The sequence below is a fragment of the Nylanderia fulva genome, unplaced genomic scaffold (genome assembly GCF_048542155.1).
Source record: "Nylanderia fulva isolate GAGA-0341 unplaced genomic scaffold, ASM4854215v1 Scaffold640, whole genome shotgun sequence".
Classification (NCBI taxonomy): domain Eukaryota; kingdom Metazoa; phylum Arthropoda; class Insecta; order Hymenoptera; family Formicidae; genus Nylanderia; species Nylanderia fulva.
In genome coordinates, this window is record NW_028190743.1 from 42,392 (window position 1) to 58,442 (window position 16,051).

Genomic DNA, 16,051 nt, shown 5'->3' on the forward strand with positions numbered 1-16,051 from the left:
GTGACCCACATCGTGATCGCTGCCCGCGAACACAGCGAGCATCTGGAAATTTCCCCATTTTTGGAAATTTTCCCCGTTGAAATTTTTTATCTGCCTCAAGGGAATTCGTCCGACTCCCTTTGGTATCACTTTTGTTAACTTGTACACAAGAATTTTGTGCCATTTGGGCCGATCGTTGAAAACGTTCACGTTGGCGCCCAGCCACGTGGGGGGAAACACGTTCCGTGTTACCCGGAAAATGTGAGAATCTAGTCGCAAATCGCGATTCTTCTTCAATGATATCTGTATGACTTATCGACTGGGCCCTACCTGTTTGGGAAATGGTTATGTCAAAAAATCACTTGTAGGCCCCCTTGTATCAAAAGAATATTTCTCGTTTAAACTTTGTTTCGTGCGCCCGATGACCCCCTACAAGACTGACTGTATGGGGGGTTTTTCAACGGTAAGGCGAGAACAAAAAAAAACATAGCGGGGCACACTCGAAACACAACTTTCATACAATGGAAAATAAATTTTATACCGCTGTCAATCGCGAGAAGACCAGAGAGGAAAATACATTGGAAACGAAAATCAATCCTCACAAGTATTAGAACAAATTTATTCAATGTTTTAAAGGAATGGTAAATGAAAAGTTTTTACCTTTTAAATTTTTTACCCTTTGGGGCTTTGAGGGAAATTTTTTTTTAAAAATTCCCCTTTTAAAACGTTTTAAACGCTTTAGCTCTCTGTATTAAAAATTTTTTTCGAATGTAAAAAGATATTTAAATTCCCGGGACCATTTGTAAAAAGATTATTTAAAAGACCCAAAGCAGACATTAACCTTTACGAAAGGGGTGCACAAAAATTAAATATATATTGGCCCTAAATTTTTTTTGTTGACTCTATTAAATCTTTTTAAAATTTTAAAAAATTCTTTTGGGCTGAAAATATTGACTTTTGAAACCTTTTTTTTTAAAAATCTCTCGATTACACAAACTGTCGTGGTGTGTCCACAAGCGTTAGTAAAGCTTTAAAAAAACTAACGTATTTAAAAAAAATATCATCACTCAAAAAAGTATCAATTCGGTTTTATGTCTGTAATATCTACTTTCCCTTTGGAAATACAATTTCTTCAAAGTATTTATATCAATTTTTTAAGCATTACTGATTTTCCAATTTTTGATAAAAATTGTAAATGATACATTAAAAAACCTTTATTACTTACTTTTGGAAAAAAGGGCGAAAATAATTTAACTGGAAGAAAACCTTTCCCTTTGCAAAATGTTATATCAATAAAACAGCTAGGTAGACCCCCAAATTTTTATTTGAAATTTTCATTGTACATTTTGAAAATTTTTTCATAATTTTTGGGACTTTTTTAAAATCTTTTACGGTTTCGAGAAACTTCTGATAAAGATCAATTAAAAGCGGTCGTTATTGTAAGCTTGCAGTATTACACATCGTTTGGTTCATTGTTTAAGGTCGTTTTTGTTTTTAAAAGAAAACTGAAACGGTCAATTAAAAGTGGTTGTTATTTTTTAGTCAAAAATTACACGACCAAAATTTTTTTGTGTTTGTTGTTAAAGGTAATATTTTACTACTTTTCCTTTTTATCATTTTCAAAAGGGTTTCCAAAGGGTTACATCTTTATATTGACTCAAAAAAAAATTTTTAGATGAAATGTAGCTGATTCGCCACATAGCGCAGTTTTTTTTTTCTTCGATTTTTGAAAAACTGCGACAAAAGTCAAATACACTTCATTTTTTTTAAAACAAAAATTAAATTTTTTATTGAAAATACGAATATAATTTTTCCCAATACACAAAGCAAACGTACAATTTTTTTTTCGGCTTTCAATGTTTTTTCAATATAACCCTTTTAAAATTTTTTTTTTCAATAATATTTTTTTTAAATTTTCTGAACAATTCAAGTTTTTTTGGGATTTTTTTAAGAAATTGTTTATACTTTTTTTTGTAATTTTTTTAGATATTGCAAAATTTTTATTTTAAAAGTAGATTTGGTTTTTATTTTTTGTCTTTTTTTTTTGATAAAATCGCTTATTATAAGCCCCTTTTGGGTTAGGATTCCCCCTTTTTTTTATCTCGTTATACTAAAGTTTTTTGAAACCAACGTTTTGGCGTTTATTTTCTAATCTTTTTCATATCGATATCGATCTTTAATGGTCATTTCTAAGTTCCGTTGATATCGAAACCGCTTTTAGGCGATTTTTCTAAAAATTTTTGTTTATAAGATCACACTGTTTAGCGCGATTTTCTTCTAATTTTGTTTAAACATCACACTGTTTTTTGGGCGTTGTCTTCTAATTTTGTTTAAAAGTCACCGTTTTGCGCGATTGTATTCTAAATTTTTTTTAAACATACCCCTGTTTAGCGCGATTGTCTTCTAAATTTTGTTTATAACGATCCCCCCCTTTAGCGCGATTGTATCAAATTTTTTTTTTATAAGATCAAATGTTTACGCGATTATCTTTTTAAAATTTCATTAATCGTTGCGCTGTTTAGGGATTGTCTTCTTATTTTGTTTTTTAACGATCCCCTCGTTTAGCCCCTCTATCTTCTAACTCTGTTTATAAGATCTTTCTGTTCAAAGCAATTTTCTTGGGAACTTGCCTAAAATCGTTGTTTACCATTTGTTCTAAATCTTGGAAAGACACATAAGTTATCTCCAAAACGATTTTCTTTTTGGCGCCACATACATTAAATAACATAAAAAAACATTATCTTATACATGTATTCCAGATTTTGTTTTTCAGTTGTATTCGAAAAATTTTTAAATTCCAAAAATTATTCGTCGAGTGCATCATAATCTGAATTCCTTCCGCTTGTTCCCGGATTATTTTTTATTTTTTTTTTCTCCCAAAAGGATAAAGTTTCCGGACTCGAAAATATCGAAAGATCGGTTTTTTTTTCTTTTAGAAATTTTTTACTTCTTTGCGATATTTCCAAAAATTTTAGTATGACACATAAAAACAATTTTTGGATTTAAAAAATTGTGCCAAATAACCCACTAAAATGATTTAAATCAAGTCGATCGATGTCGAAATTGTCGAATCGATATCGATTCGAGTCTTTTCGACCCATTTTTTGCTAGGAATGGGCCGCCCCCCCCTAAAGTTTGTTTTTTTGTTTTTTATTTCATCCATTTCTTTTTTTTCATTTCCTAAAGAGTGAAAAAGTTTTTTGCGTAAATCTCTTTTGGTTAAACGCCCGTTTTAAAAATCGAATATTTCCTTTTTTTTATTTTTAATTAAATTCTTTATTTTAATTCACAAACAAACATCTTTGTTAAAATTTTTTAATCGTTTCCATAGTTAAATTTAAAAAATAGAGAAAAAAATTTTCGATTTTTTAAATTTAACATTAATGGAAGAGATTTCCCTTAAATTTGCTATTTTAATCGTTTTATATTTTTTTTAATTTTTTTTGCTCAAATCAAATTTTCAAATTTAATTGTCTTCGATTGAATCGTTTTTTTAATCGCCTTAAAATTAAAACCCTTTTAATTAAAAAAAACTTTATTAATGTTTTTTTGAAAAAATTTCAAAAAAATTGCTTGTATTTAAAAGTTTTTTACGCTCCCGTTAATTTCGTTTTTTTCAATTGGGCAATTAAATAACCTTCAAATTTCTTCGATCATATTAAACGAATTTAACGACTTCGTAAATTGCTTATACAATGCATTGTAACAATCTCTATTTAAACTTTCTAAAAATTAATCTCATTCAAAAAATTTTTATTACTTGATTCTCGTTTTTTTAAAGTCAAATTAATTAAAATTTAATTTCTAAAACCCGAGTGGGGGCCCATTATTACCCCCATAATAGTTGTAATTTTTTCACAAATTTTTTTACATGTAAATTTAAACTAGATTTTTATGTTTTTCATTTATTCAAAATTTTTTTGTGCAAATTTTTAAAAAATATAGGACTTTTTTTATTAATTTTCAATTTAATTTTAATATATGTATATTGATGATTTATACTATTCCTTTAAAACATTTTTAATCAGTTAATTCGGTTAATTATCATAATTTAAAAAGTCTCATTGATGCCTCTGATTATATAGTATTAAAATCTTGATGAATAATAGAGCTAATTGAAAATAATACGAATTGGTTTTCGACACGACACGATATAATCGATATACATAATATGTATTACATATACGTGGTATAGACAGTAAAATTGGGATTATAATTATAATAATTGATTTTTAAACATATATTTGATATAAATTTAACGTATAAGACGGGCAACAAGAGCCAAATCGCGGATGACAATGCGTTTCCTAACGAAACTAAATAATTTTTCGTTAGAATTAAATACCGGTGCACAAGGCACCAAATTTTTTACTTGGACACGGCCAAGATTTTAAATATGAAATAATCTCATATTTTGAGATTTAATTTCAATACCCCTTTAACCCCCCTACGGAAAATAAATAAATTAATGCAAGAGAAAAATATAGATCCGAAAATCGCTGAGAATCGGGAATCGAACCCGAGGACCTTTCGCTTGCCGGGCGACTGCTCTTCCAAGCTGAGCTATTCAGATCTTTTTTAATATTTACTAATTTTAATATTATTTGATAATTGTTCACTTATCAAACATTATATTAGACATAAAATTTTCTTCTAATTATAATATTATTTTTATCTACAACTTGTATATTTGTTACATGGCATTATATTGTTGCGCCCCCGTGTTACGCCCCTGGATCTACATCTTTGTATCGGGTGATACTTTTCGCGGGATCAACTCTTTACGCTTCCGGGAGATCGTCGTCAAGGGAGTTGTTGTTAAACACTAAGGGTCTCTTCTGTTTTTCGGGAGACATGACAGTTTTGGTCTAGCGGTCGCATCTTTCCCGGACGTTTTCCGAGACCGGAGCTTCTTTGCATTACGAATGAAACTATTTGTTATATTTCATTTTTTCGTGTATTGGTTCCTCATATTAAAGTTCATTCCCTATCATGCGAGTGTTTTTATTTCGCGCGCGAGTGAGAGACTGTGTGTGAGTGACTGAGCGGAGGCGTTCCCGAGGACGCAACTTTTTGGGGGCTCGTCGGGATCAAAACCGAAAGAATCGCATCTTCCTGAGAGAACCCCAAATGACGACCTTCAACATTCCCCGGGAAAGCGACGCGTTCCCGAAACAACGATGAAGGAGATAGACGAGACGGATCGTTGCAGACCGCACTGCGAGAAACACGAGAAATGCGGGCCCGAACGAGAACATCAGCAAGCTCGCTTTTGAGACTCTTCTCCGAGAGAAGGACGAACAGCTGCACCAGCTCGAATTGAGGATCTCTCGCAGCAAACAAACCCAGCTAGTCCTTCTAATATAAAGCTTCTGGGATACACGACGAATTTTAGCTTGCGCGAGTACCGCGAGTGCCGCGATAGCCGCGAGGCCGTGATAAACGCGGGTGAGACACCGGTGACTTTCTGCGAAAAAAGGGGCTTAAAACTAAAGCCCGATACATTCGATGGAAGGGTTCCGCTGCGGGAGTTCCTCTCCCAATTTCTTTTGATAGCCGTTGCGAATAATTGGGATGAGAAAAGAAAAAATGATTACTCTCGCTGCAAATTTAGGGGAAAAGCTCGGTCCGTTTAGAAAATTTTCGAAATTTTGAAAAGAATTAAAACATTCGCGGAATTAAAATCAAAATTAGAGTTGCTTTTGAAGACGGAAACTTGACGAAAAATTTATTAAAACTTTTTTTTACGACACGGAAACAAAAATATGGAGAGGATTTCGCTTCCTTTGGAGCCGAATTGAGAGACTGTCGCGTCTGGCTTACCCCAAATGTCCATATGCGGTTTCCGCGATAAAATAGCATGCGCGAAATTTGTCTCGAATAAGACGGGTTTGCAAAGAACCTTCAACTGGAGGGAATTACATCCTTAAATTTGGTTATAGAAAGAGCTAAGGCCATAAAAAAATTCAGGGGGATAGTTTTTGATAGAAAAAGAGACAATTTTAGTAATAAAGGAAATTACGGCAAAATAAGTCAAAATTATCAAAAAGAGAGAGGAGCGACGCGCGAACCGTTTCCCAAAAAAAAGAAAAGCGAACGGTTTGACTCGAAAGGGGAAGCGCAAGCGAACAACTTTTCGGCCAAAAGAAAGAAGTTGGTCTTGCGGGAAGATTGGGCTTTTGGGCGTTTTCAAGTCCTGAGGCGAAGGAAAACTAGAGGATTTGAATTTTTCGGGAAAATTCAATTCTTACAGAAAACGCCCGACGTCCAATTTTGTTGATTTTCATGATTGTAGTGTTAGAAGGACCTTTCTCTATGTAAAAAATCAACGATGTGGTGTACTGCATTCAGAAGACACCCAGACATCGGAAGAAAGTGTGCATGCAGATAGATTAGCTCCATTTTTTGATAGAATATTGATTTTTAATTAAATCGTACAAAACTCAAATAAAGATTGCTAGAAATTGGAGAGTTTGTTTGTGTGTATATTTTTTAAGTGCATTTTTTTTAATTGGTGAATTTATTCTGCGTAAGGAATGTTTTCTTTTCTAGTTGGAAATTTTTAAGAAGAGGCTTGCCTGGTTTTTGTTACAAGAGAATTCTCTGAGAAGTTCCTGCGACCATTACTCATCGAGGGCAATGGCTCCTTTCAATTGAGAAGACCGTCTCATCTCAAAGATTGGTCATTTGGTTCATTCACGTTGAAGACTGTCCCTCTCGTGGTTTTTGATCCGTGGTTTTCCCACGAGACTGAGGGCAAAATGCCGGGACAGAGACTTAGGGTGTTCACGAGGGAAAGTTTGGGTCCACGGAAGATATTCCCCCCCTTTGTCTGAAGATTTATGGGCCATTCGTTATCCTTCCGGGAGACGGCGGAGTATAGTGAAACCGCGAAGGGCAGCAGGGATATCTTCTATCAAATCGACTGTTATAGGAAAATCTGGCCAATTTTTCTTCAAAAAAACAGTTCGAGTACGGGAAAAGGAGGGCGAAGCTCGTAACCTGTAGCAGCAAGCTAAGGGAGAGCAGGATTCGTCCGGACAGTGTAGACGCAAAAAGAGAGGGACCAGGCGTTTCGTTCGGTAACCTGTAGCAGCAGCTAAGGGAGAGCGGAGTATCGTTGGGTGCCCTAATAGCAGCGTCAGAGTCCTGGGTTTTCCCAATCTCCGTGAAAATTTGTCGGGACGACAATTTTGAAGAAGGGGGGCAGTGTTGCGCCCCGTGTCGCCCCTGGATCTACATCTTTGTATCGGGTGATACTTTCGCGGGATCAACTCTTTACGCTCCGGGAGATCGTCGTCAAGGGATTGTTGTTAAACAACTAAGGTCTTCTTCTGTTTTCGGAGACATGACAGATTGGTCTAGCGGCTGTCGCATCGTGCGGACGTTTTCCGAGACCGGAGCTTCTTTTGCATTACAGAATGCACTATTTGTTTATATTTCATGGTTTTGTGTATTGGTGTCCTCATATTAAAGTTATTTCCCTATCATGCGAGTGTCTTTATTTCGCGCGCGAGTGAGAGTGACTGTGTGTGATTTGACTGAGCGAGAGGCGTCCCGAGGACGCAACAATATAATATAATATAACCTATATAATATATATAATATAAATCTATTTTTAAATTTTAACAAAAGTATAATTTCTGAATATCTCATATGTTTTAAACACATAATAAAAAACATGTTTAAAGTAAATATTAAATTTTTGTTTCTTGTTTTCAATTCTTGTGATATGCATTTATTAAAATATAATATTAATAAAATTGATATTAATAAAATTAATATGATATTAATAAAATTTGTTGAAAAATTGATAATTTTATAAAGTTAAATTGCACTTTTTTTACATAAGTAGTTTTGAAAAGTTAGATAAATGTATATGTATATGTGTATGTATGTACTCACTCTCCTACTTTATTTCATAAAATTTAAAAATTTTTTTGGAAAATTCAAAATTTTATAATTTACCGATCCAAATGGTGTTAAATTCAACACCAAATATCTTTATTAAATTAAACTTTATTCATGTAAAAATATTTGTTCAATTTCCCAAAATTTGTGATAAAAAAATGCATACTTCTTAAAAAAAATTTTATGAAAAATGAAGTATTTTCACGGATCATTTTGTAAACTAAATATTAATCTTTCTTAAATAATAGTCCATTCCCCATTTTAAAAAATTTATCCCCCAATATCTTAAAATTTATAAAAGTTAGAGCAACAAGTCATTTTTTAAAAAATTAAAAAATTTTAAAAAAATAAACCCTTTCATCGACCCGTCAATTAATACAAACTATTTTTGATGATAATCTATTTATATTAAAAAAATTAAATCAAGATATTTTAAATTTACGTAAGTTAGAGCAACCACTGACATTTCTAAAAAAAATAAAAATTTTGTAAAAAATGAAATACTTTTGAATTTTTCTAAAAATTACAGTAAAAAAAGTGTAATTTTATTTTACTTGTATGCCAAATTGAAGGCTGCCCTTATAAAAATTTATCACTAGTAACGCTAATTTATCACTTATTTCGAGTACTTAATCACTTATTTTGAGTGCTTAATTACTGTTATCAGTTTTTTAAAATACTCAAAATAAATGATTAATTGGCGTTACTAGTGATAAATTTCTACAAGGGGGGAGGTAAAATAATTTTTTAAAATATTTAAATTAAACACAAATGTGGGTGTGAAATATGGTAAAATACAAAGTACACACAAAGTTTTTTTTGGCAATTTACGTGATCTGAAAAAATTTAAAATTGCCGATAATAATCGCATGATTCTATAAATAATTCTTGAACTTGGAAAATAAAGGTGTTATATTTTAATATTCATATCTTAGATTATTCATATTTTCCATATTCACATTTTCAATTTTACACTCATAATTAATACAATAATGTTTTATATTTAATCAATTACATCAATGTTACATTTTTTCATTATTTTAAATTTACGCATTAATGTTATATTTTTTATTGTTTTTATCACATCAATTACATCAATGTTATGTATTTTTGATAGTTACAAATAAAACTTTTACTGTGCAAATTGATCAAGATAAGAAAAGTTATAAAATGTTAACTTTCTACAGATAAAGATCGCTTTGAATAATGAGGAAAGTCTACGGCAAAAGGTGATTTTTCATTCTCACTGACCCAGGCCCGCTCCGTTTTCACCTTTTTGGATGAGAGCTAGCATCGCGCGACCACGTAATCGACTGATTGAACCGAGGCCAAGTAGAGCGTCAAACTTACTGGAGTATTTGCATCGACTAAGGGGAAAATCTTTTTTTAAGTCGACAATTATTGCCGTCTTTTGTAGTACCTGGACATTATAAGAACTCGCACCCCAGTCTTGTCGTATAGACCTGCCCAAAAATTGGCTGAATCCCAAAAACGGCGTGTTTCGAACACATATACCGGTGTGGAGGATAAGCGATTTAAACCAGCTATAGATGAGACGTTCACGATTAAACCTCCTTGCCGCCTTTGTGTCTTCCCATTGGTCCAGGGCCGATACAAGTTGCGAATTAGCGCCGGTAACAAATTTTATCGAATCACCTGATGCCAATTTGTGCTCATTCAAATGCCCGCATTATTTATTAGAATATCAAGAGTCTCGAACGCATCAATGACTCTATTGAAAGCCTTTTCTAGATCTTCGCCTTTGCCACGTCACATGCAATGAAGACAGCACGGCTCTTTCCAAATTCCTTCTTCAACGTAGTCGCTGCATTTTTCCGGGCCCTTCGATGTCGGCAAATCGATTATCGCAACACTTTTGGCACCATTCTGAAGTAAAATTTTCTGCGAATTGTAGCCTAATCCGGCAGCTCCCCCGGTAATCATTACTGTTTATTCCTTTCGTTATCCATCTTGCTTGCAGAAAATCGTAATGCGTACTGCAAAGTTACTTATAGTAGTATGAAGTGTTGAATAAATGACGTAATGAGTTTCATAAAAATATATGCTTATCGCGCTGACTCGTCGTTCTCGATTTGTTAATTAACATTAGTAGGGATAAGGAGTATTCGCTGCAAGTATTTTGAAATTTTCTTTCGTATCATCGTTTACAGTATGTAAAAATTTTATGACGTTTTTTACATTTAAAAATTATTTTGTGATAATTTCCGAGAGACAAAAGTCCATATAAGCTATATAAATATATATAAGACAATATATGTATATATATGATTTTCCCAAAATTAAATACTTAAAACGGGGCGCTAGTGGTATTTGAAATAGGAACGATAATTTAATCGACCCAAACTAGCCAAGAAAATTTTTTATTTTATTTCTACAATAAGTAGTGGAAATAAAATAAAAATTTTCTTGGGGTAGAGGGTTTTGGGGCGAATTAAAAAATATCGTTCCTATATATATGATTATATATATAATATATAATTAATCAAATTATTAAAACATAAATTGATAATAGGCCAACTGAACGAGCAAAAATAAAATTTTAAGGTCTTATATTTCAACATATCACATTAAAAAACCGCGAACGTTTCGACTGTACTACAGTCTTCATCAGTACAAGATAATAACGAATGATCACATTATAAAATCATAAATTTTAAAATACAAAATAAGTAACATACTCGAACGGTTTATCAGCATAGATGGCATTTTTATAGAACCACACACGCAAATTCCAAAAAGTATTTTATTATGCTGAAAAAATTTTGTATGGACACCCACTTTTTTGTATTAATAACAAAATTTTATAAAAAAATGTTTGGAGCTCCTATGGGCTACCTCTGCCCCCCAATTATTGCAAATATAGTGATGCAGATTTGAGGCATCAAAAATTTAAATAAATTTGGGATTTTGATTTAACATTTTACTTTCGTTATTTTGACGATATACAATAATAGTGTCCCCTCGGCAGACAATATATCCATGTTGTGAAAATTTAATGCCCTCATGCCCGATTAAGTTACAATCGAACGGAGGTTAACCGTTGTATTAGTTTTTTAGACGTTTCCATAAAAGAAATTGATAATACGTTTCTTTTTGATTGGTTTCATAAAACCGTTTCGGGTAGACTGCTCCTTTTTTTTCTCGAATCATCCTATTTGTCACAAATAGGGCAATATAAATTTTTAGCCAGGCTTATTATATCACATCCTAGATTTTACAAGAGATTTTGAAATAGCCATAAATAATTATTATCTACGGTTTTTCTCTTGATCTAATTTTTTTTGGAAACGAACAAAGATTGAACCTTTTTAGCTAATAAGTTAATCAAAACAGACCCCAAATGTTTTTTACTAATGTTCGTAAAAATAAAATGAAACATCAAATATTTTGTTATTCCTTATAAAAACCCAAATTTCAGAGTTAAACGCGTCAACAAAAAAAAAGCCCCGACATAAAGTGGTTACGATGTATTAGGAAATTGAATAATATTATAAGGGTTCAGAAAAATGGGACGATCGTTCAAAAAATTTCATGTGTTTAAAATCATTGTCATGACTGCATGTTTCATACGTTGGCCCGACAAAAGACAATTGGTCTGACTGAAAGAACACAGAAATAATATTAGATTGGATTTGAGTACACTCGGGTTTTCTCCGAACATATCCTAAATAATGGACACACTTTGATTGGGATAATGTAAAAATTTTGATCTTGAGAAGAATTTTCTGAAATGATACTTAAAAGAGCAGCACATGGCATTATTCTAATAAGGACCCGGTTTCTTGACGAACAGCTATTTTGATATACTTGGAAGCTGGCTGAGTCATAGTTCATAAAACATTGCAAAGAATTTATAATAAAATTTCTAACGTATCGAGGCACCAGTCTTTTTTCTGACTTTTAAGCATACTCATGACATCTTATACGGACGATCGTTTTATTCCTTTGACAATTGTAAGTTGAATTTATATCTTTTTAATCGGTTCAGTTCTTTTTTTATTAAGATCATTAAATCCAAAAATTTTTCTTAGCATAATCGTTATTCATTGAGTTTGTCGTCAAAATTTGGAAACATAGAAATTTTATCAAAAATTGTTGGTGGGGGATGAGCGATTTACTGACATGTTTCCGCCTACAAACGACGAATATGTTTTTGTGAATCTTTTGACCGCGTTATTCTTATGTATATTGCCCAAATTAATTAATTTTCGTTTCGTAAGTTTTGTAAAATTTAATTGTATCTATAAATTTTTTTACACATTAAATGGGGTTATATTCGCGTTTTGACAATCTGTATTAATTGTAAACATGTTTGATTTCTGTCCGTTTTTTATATTATCCAATCGAGTATGTTACTTTTTTTTATATTAAATTTCTGATTTTATAATGTGATTATTCGTTATTATCTTTGTACTGATGAAGACGTAGTACAGTCAAAACGTTTGCGGTTTTTAATGTTTATATGTTGTAATAATAATAAAATCTTATAATTTATTTTGCTCGTTTAGTTGGCTTATTATCATTTATGTTTTAATAATTTGTTTATGTACACGAGCTTTTTTATTATTTTTTTTTTTTTTGAATTTTAATTGGTTATGATATTTGTATAAATTATATATATTTTTTCCCAAAAAGTGGAAGATTGGATTTTTATTTAATTTTTAAAAAGGAAGGACAAAAAGATAAATTCTAGTGCAACGTTTCAACTATAAAAAACAGACCATGCAATTACATTATAATATCTGCTCGGACACCCAAATATTTAAATATTTAGTATTTTTTTTTTAATTTTTTTTTTTCTTATTTTTATAATGTTTTTGGAGTCTTAGATTCAAAGATCATCAATATTTAATCATAAATATCAGAAAATATTTTATAACATTATGGTAAATATAGAATTTTGATGGCAAATGATCCATTTTGACATCAAAATGATGTCATAATAATTACTGTGGCTATCGGGTACTTTTTATACCTATACCAAAAATTACAAAAAATTTAAATGAGAGAATGACATTATTTTTAATATAAAAACAAACAAAGGCCATGCTCACGTTTTTTCTTTTTAGACGCTACATATTGTTACAATATACATTATAACTTTACATTATCTATACATATGTTTCCAAATTTGAACGTTCATTTTGCACGGTCGAAAATTAATTTGCCAAATATGTATTCGTTGAGTGCATCATAATCTGAATTTTTTTTTCCGCTTTGTTCCAGTGATTATAGATATATTTTTGTTTTCCAATAAAAAAAATGTCGCGGACGTCGAAAATATCGAATGATCTGGATGTTTTTTTTACAGATAATTTCGTACCTCTATTGCGTATTATCCAAAGATTCTAGTACTACACGTAAGATACATCCTTTAGGATTTGAATATTTTGTGCCCCCTTAATGGCAGGAAACTTTTCCATAATCTGTCTTCCGCCCATATGACATATGAAATTTGAGCAACCTCTTTTTTAAATCATATTTCCTTTCAAAAAGTGAAATAGTTTCTGAATAATATCTTTCGGTTAAATCGCGTAGTTTTTTGAAAATTACATTTTAAACTTGCAAAAACATAATCTAAAAATATAAATTTAACATATATAAGATAGCAATAAGAGCAAATCGCGGATGACAGTGCGTTATTCTAACGAAACTAAAATTTTTTTCGTTGGAAGAGCAGTCGCCCGGCAAGCGAAAGGTCTCGGGTTCGATTCCCGATTCTGCGACTTTCGGATCTATATTTTTCTCTCGCACTTTTTTCTTTAGGGGGAATAGGGGATACATGGAATTAAAAATCTCTTGTAGAGATTATTCCAATTTTATATCTTGGCCGTGTCCAAGTAAAAATTTGGTGCCTTGTGCACAGGTATTTAATTCTAACGAAAAAATTTAGTTTCGTTTAGAATAACGCACTGTCATCCGCGATTTGGCTCTTATTGCCTATCTTATATATGTTAAATTTATATTTATATATTACAGAGCCTAGTTAAACTCTTAATAATCTATAAAGTTGTTAGCATTATATATATTGAGATCCTACGTGGAAAAATGTAAGAAAATTTTTAAGCTCTTTGTTTAAAAAAAAAATGTGGAAAATTTTAAACCATAATAAATTTTGAGTAATAATATCTATTTCTAAGTGATTATCTAAATAAAATATATGTAGGAATTTCGTACAATTATCGATAGATTCAGTCGGGACAATGCATATATCTCATTTTAGACACGTTATTTTCTAATTGTCTCGTATATTTGATAACCCATTTTTTAAGTTTATGTTTTTTCTCAAAATTCTCTTCGTATTTTCATAATTTTCGGACAATTGTCACAATATTTTTTAAAGAAGGCCATTTGAAATTGAAACAAAAATGATTTAATAAAGCTTTCTAATTATTATATATTAAAGTATACTGTTGCATCACTAATAAAAATTCAGGGGCAATACGTTTTTAAAATAACTATAATTTTTATTTGCTTTAACATATATATATTTTATTTGGGTAAATACATATTATATGTATTTAGTATACTTCACAAATTAATCAGTAATTTATATAATTTTATAATATTACAATATTTTTTTTCTATTTTATCATATTATAACATTTGAATATTATATTTTCTCCCGAATTTCTAATTATATTATATTATATTTTATTTGTTATATTATGAAAATGGGTAGAAAAGCAAACCGGTTTTCCTGTGGTTTCAATAAAAATTTTTCATTACAAAAGAAATTATTTCATTATTTAAAGTATTTATAAAAATTACTATTATGTGTAAGAATGTTAAAATGGACAAAGGAAGGGTTTATTGTTAAAAATGTTTTTTTTTAATAGATTCACCTAATATCCCCTTGTTTATTAGTCTTTTAACTGTTTGTTTTAATAATGTATATTGATTTTGTTATTAATTTTAAATATAGAATATATTATTTATTTCTCTTATATATTATATTTTTTTTTTATTTTTAAAAAATCCCGAAAGTACACACTTATTATTTTATTCCATATGTTAAACATTTTCGGATTGGAATGAAGAAAAAGTAAAGGTTTATGACGATTTTTGAACGATTTTTGTATATAGTCAAAATTATAAAAATCCATAATTTAATATAGAAACGGTATTTTTCTACAAAAATACCATAAGACACCATATAAATACCATATAGACGCGCGCTATTGTCCAATTTTCTTAAAGTATTTAATTTTGTTTGAAACAATAACTGTTAAGCAAATGTAACTCACAATGCAAATCGGGATCTTGGCGGGAAAAGGTACCAATATTTATGAGAATTGACTGAATTTGCTCTTTTTTAAAAAAAAATTATTTAGTATATACTTTTTTAAATTTTATTTTTTAGAATATATTTTTTATATTTGGATTTTTAAAAAAAAATTTTTTAAATATACATATATATACAAACTGCGATGATGCAAAGTTTGATCTATTCATGCAAAATGTGGAAACAACAAAGAATTACCTTTAAAAAAATTTCTTTTTCCCTATACTGTAGATAGTCGGCTGCAAATGAAACTGTTTGCAACGCATCGGGAAAATTTAAAGATATCCTCGATGGTGATATCCTTGTAGCCGAGAATGATGGATATCAATTTCGTTGGTAAGGGTGTTATCGAGGGCCCTCATAACAAAAATTCGAAAAAGAGCACTATAGAAAATTATTGTATATATATTGAAGTTATTGCCAAACACATTATTCGTGGTATAATTATTAAAATTTGTATAACACGTGTTCAATGTGAACGCTATACGGACGTTGTTTACGCTCTGTCCACTTTTTTTCTGAAATTTATCCCCGAATCCTCTCCTTTGTGCAGTATGTTACGTGATGTACCATAGTATAAAAAAGAATAAAAATATATATTGTTGGGAATTCTATTGTTCTATTTTTACTCTACAGTAAACTTTTAAAAACAAGGAATAAGACATAATATTTAGTTCGCGGGGTTTGCATAGCCAAAGGTAAAAAAAAGAAAAGAATATTACAATCCAGGTATATACAGAATAACAACCCCAGATAAACCACATTTAAATTTTTATGACATCATTTTAATGTCAAAATGCATCATTGCCATCAAAATTTATCATTTTGATGATTATGCATTGATTGCAATATTAG

At 30.7% G+C, this 16,051-nt stretch overlaps 1 pseudogene; it reads right to left on the reverse strand.

The window, feature by feature from the left end:
- Window positions 1-9,063: 9,063 nt before the first annotated feature.
- LOC146720664 (15-hydroxyprostaglandin dehydrogenase [NAD(+)]-like) lies at window positions 9,064-9,860 on the reverse strand (annotated as a pseudogene).
- Between the last annotated feature and the right edge of the window lie 6,191 nt (window positions 9,861-16,051).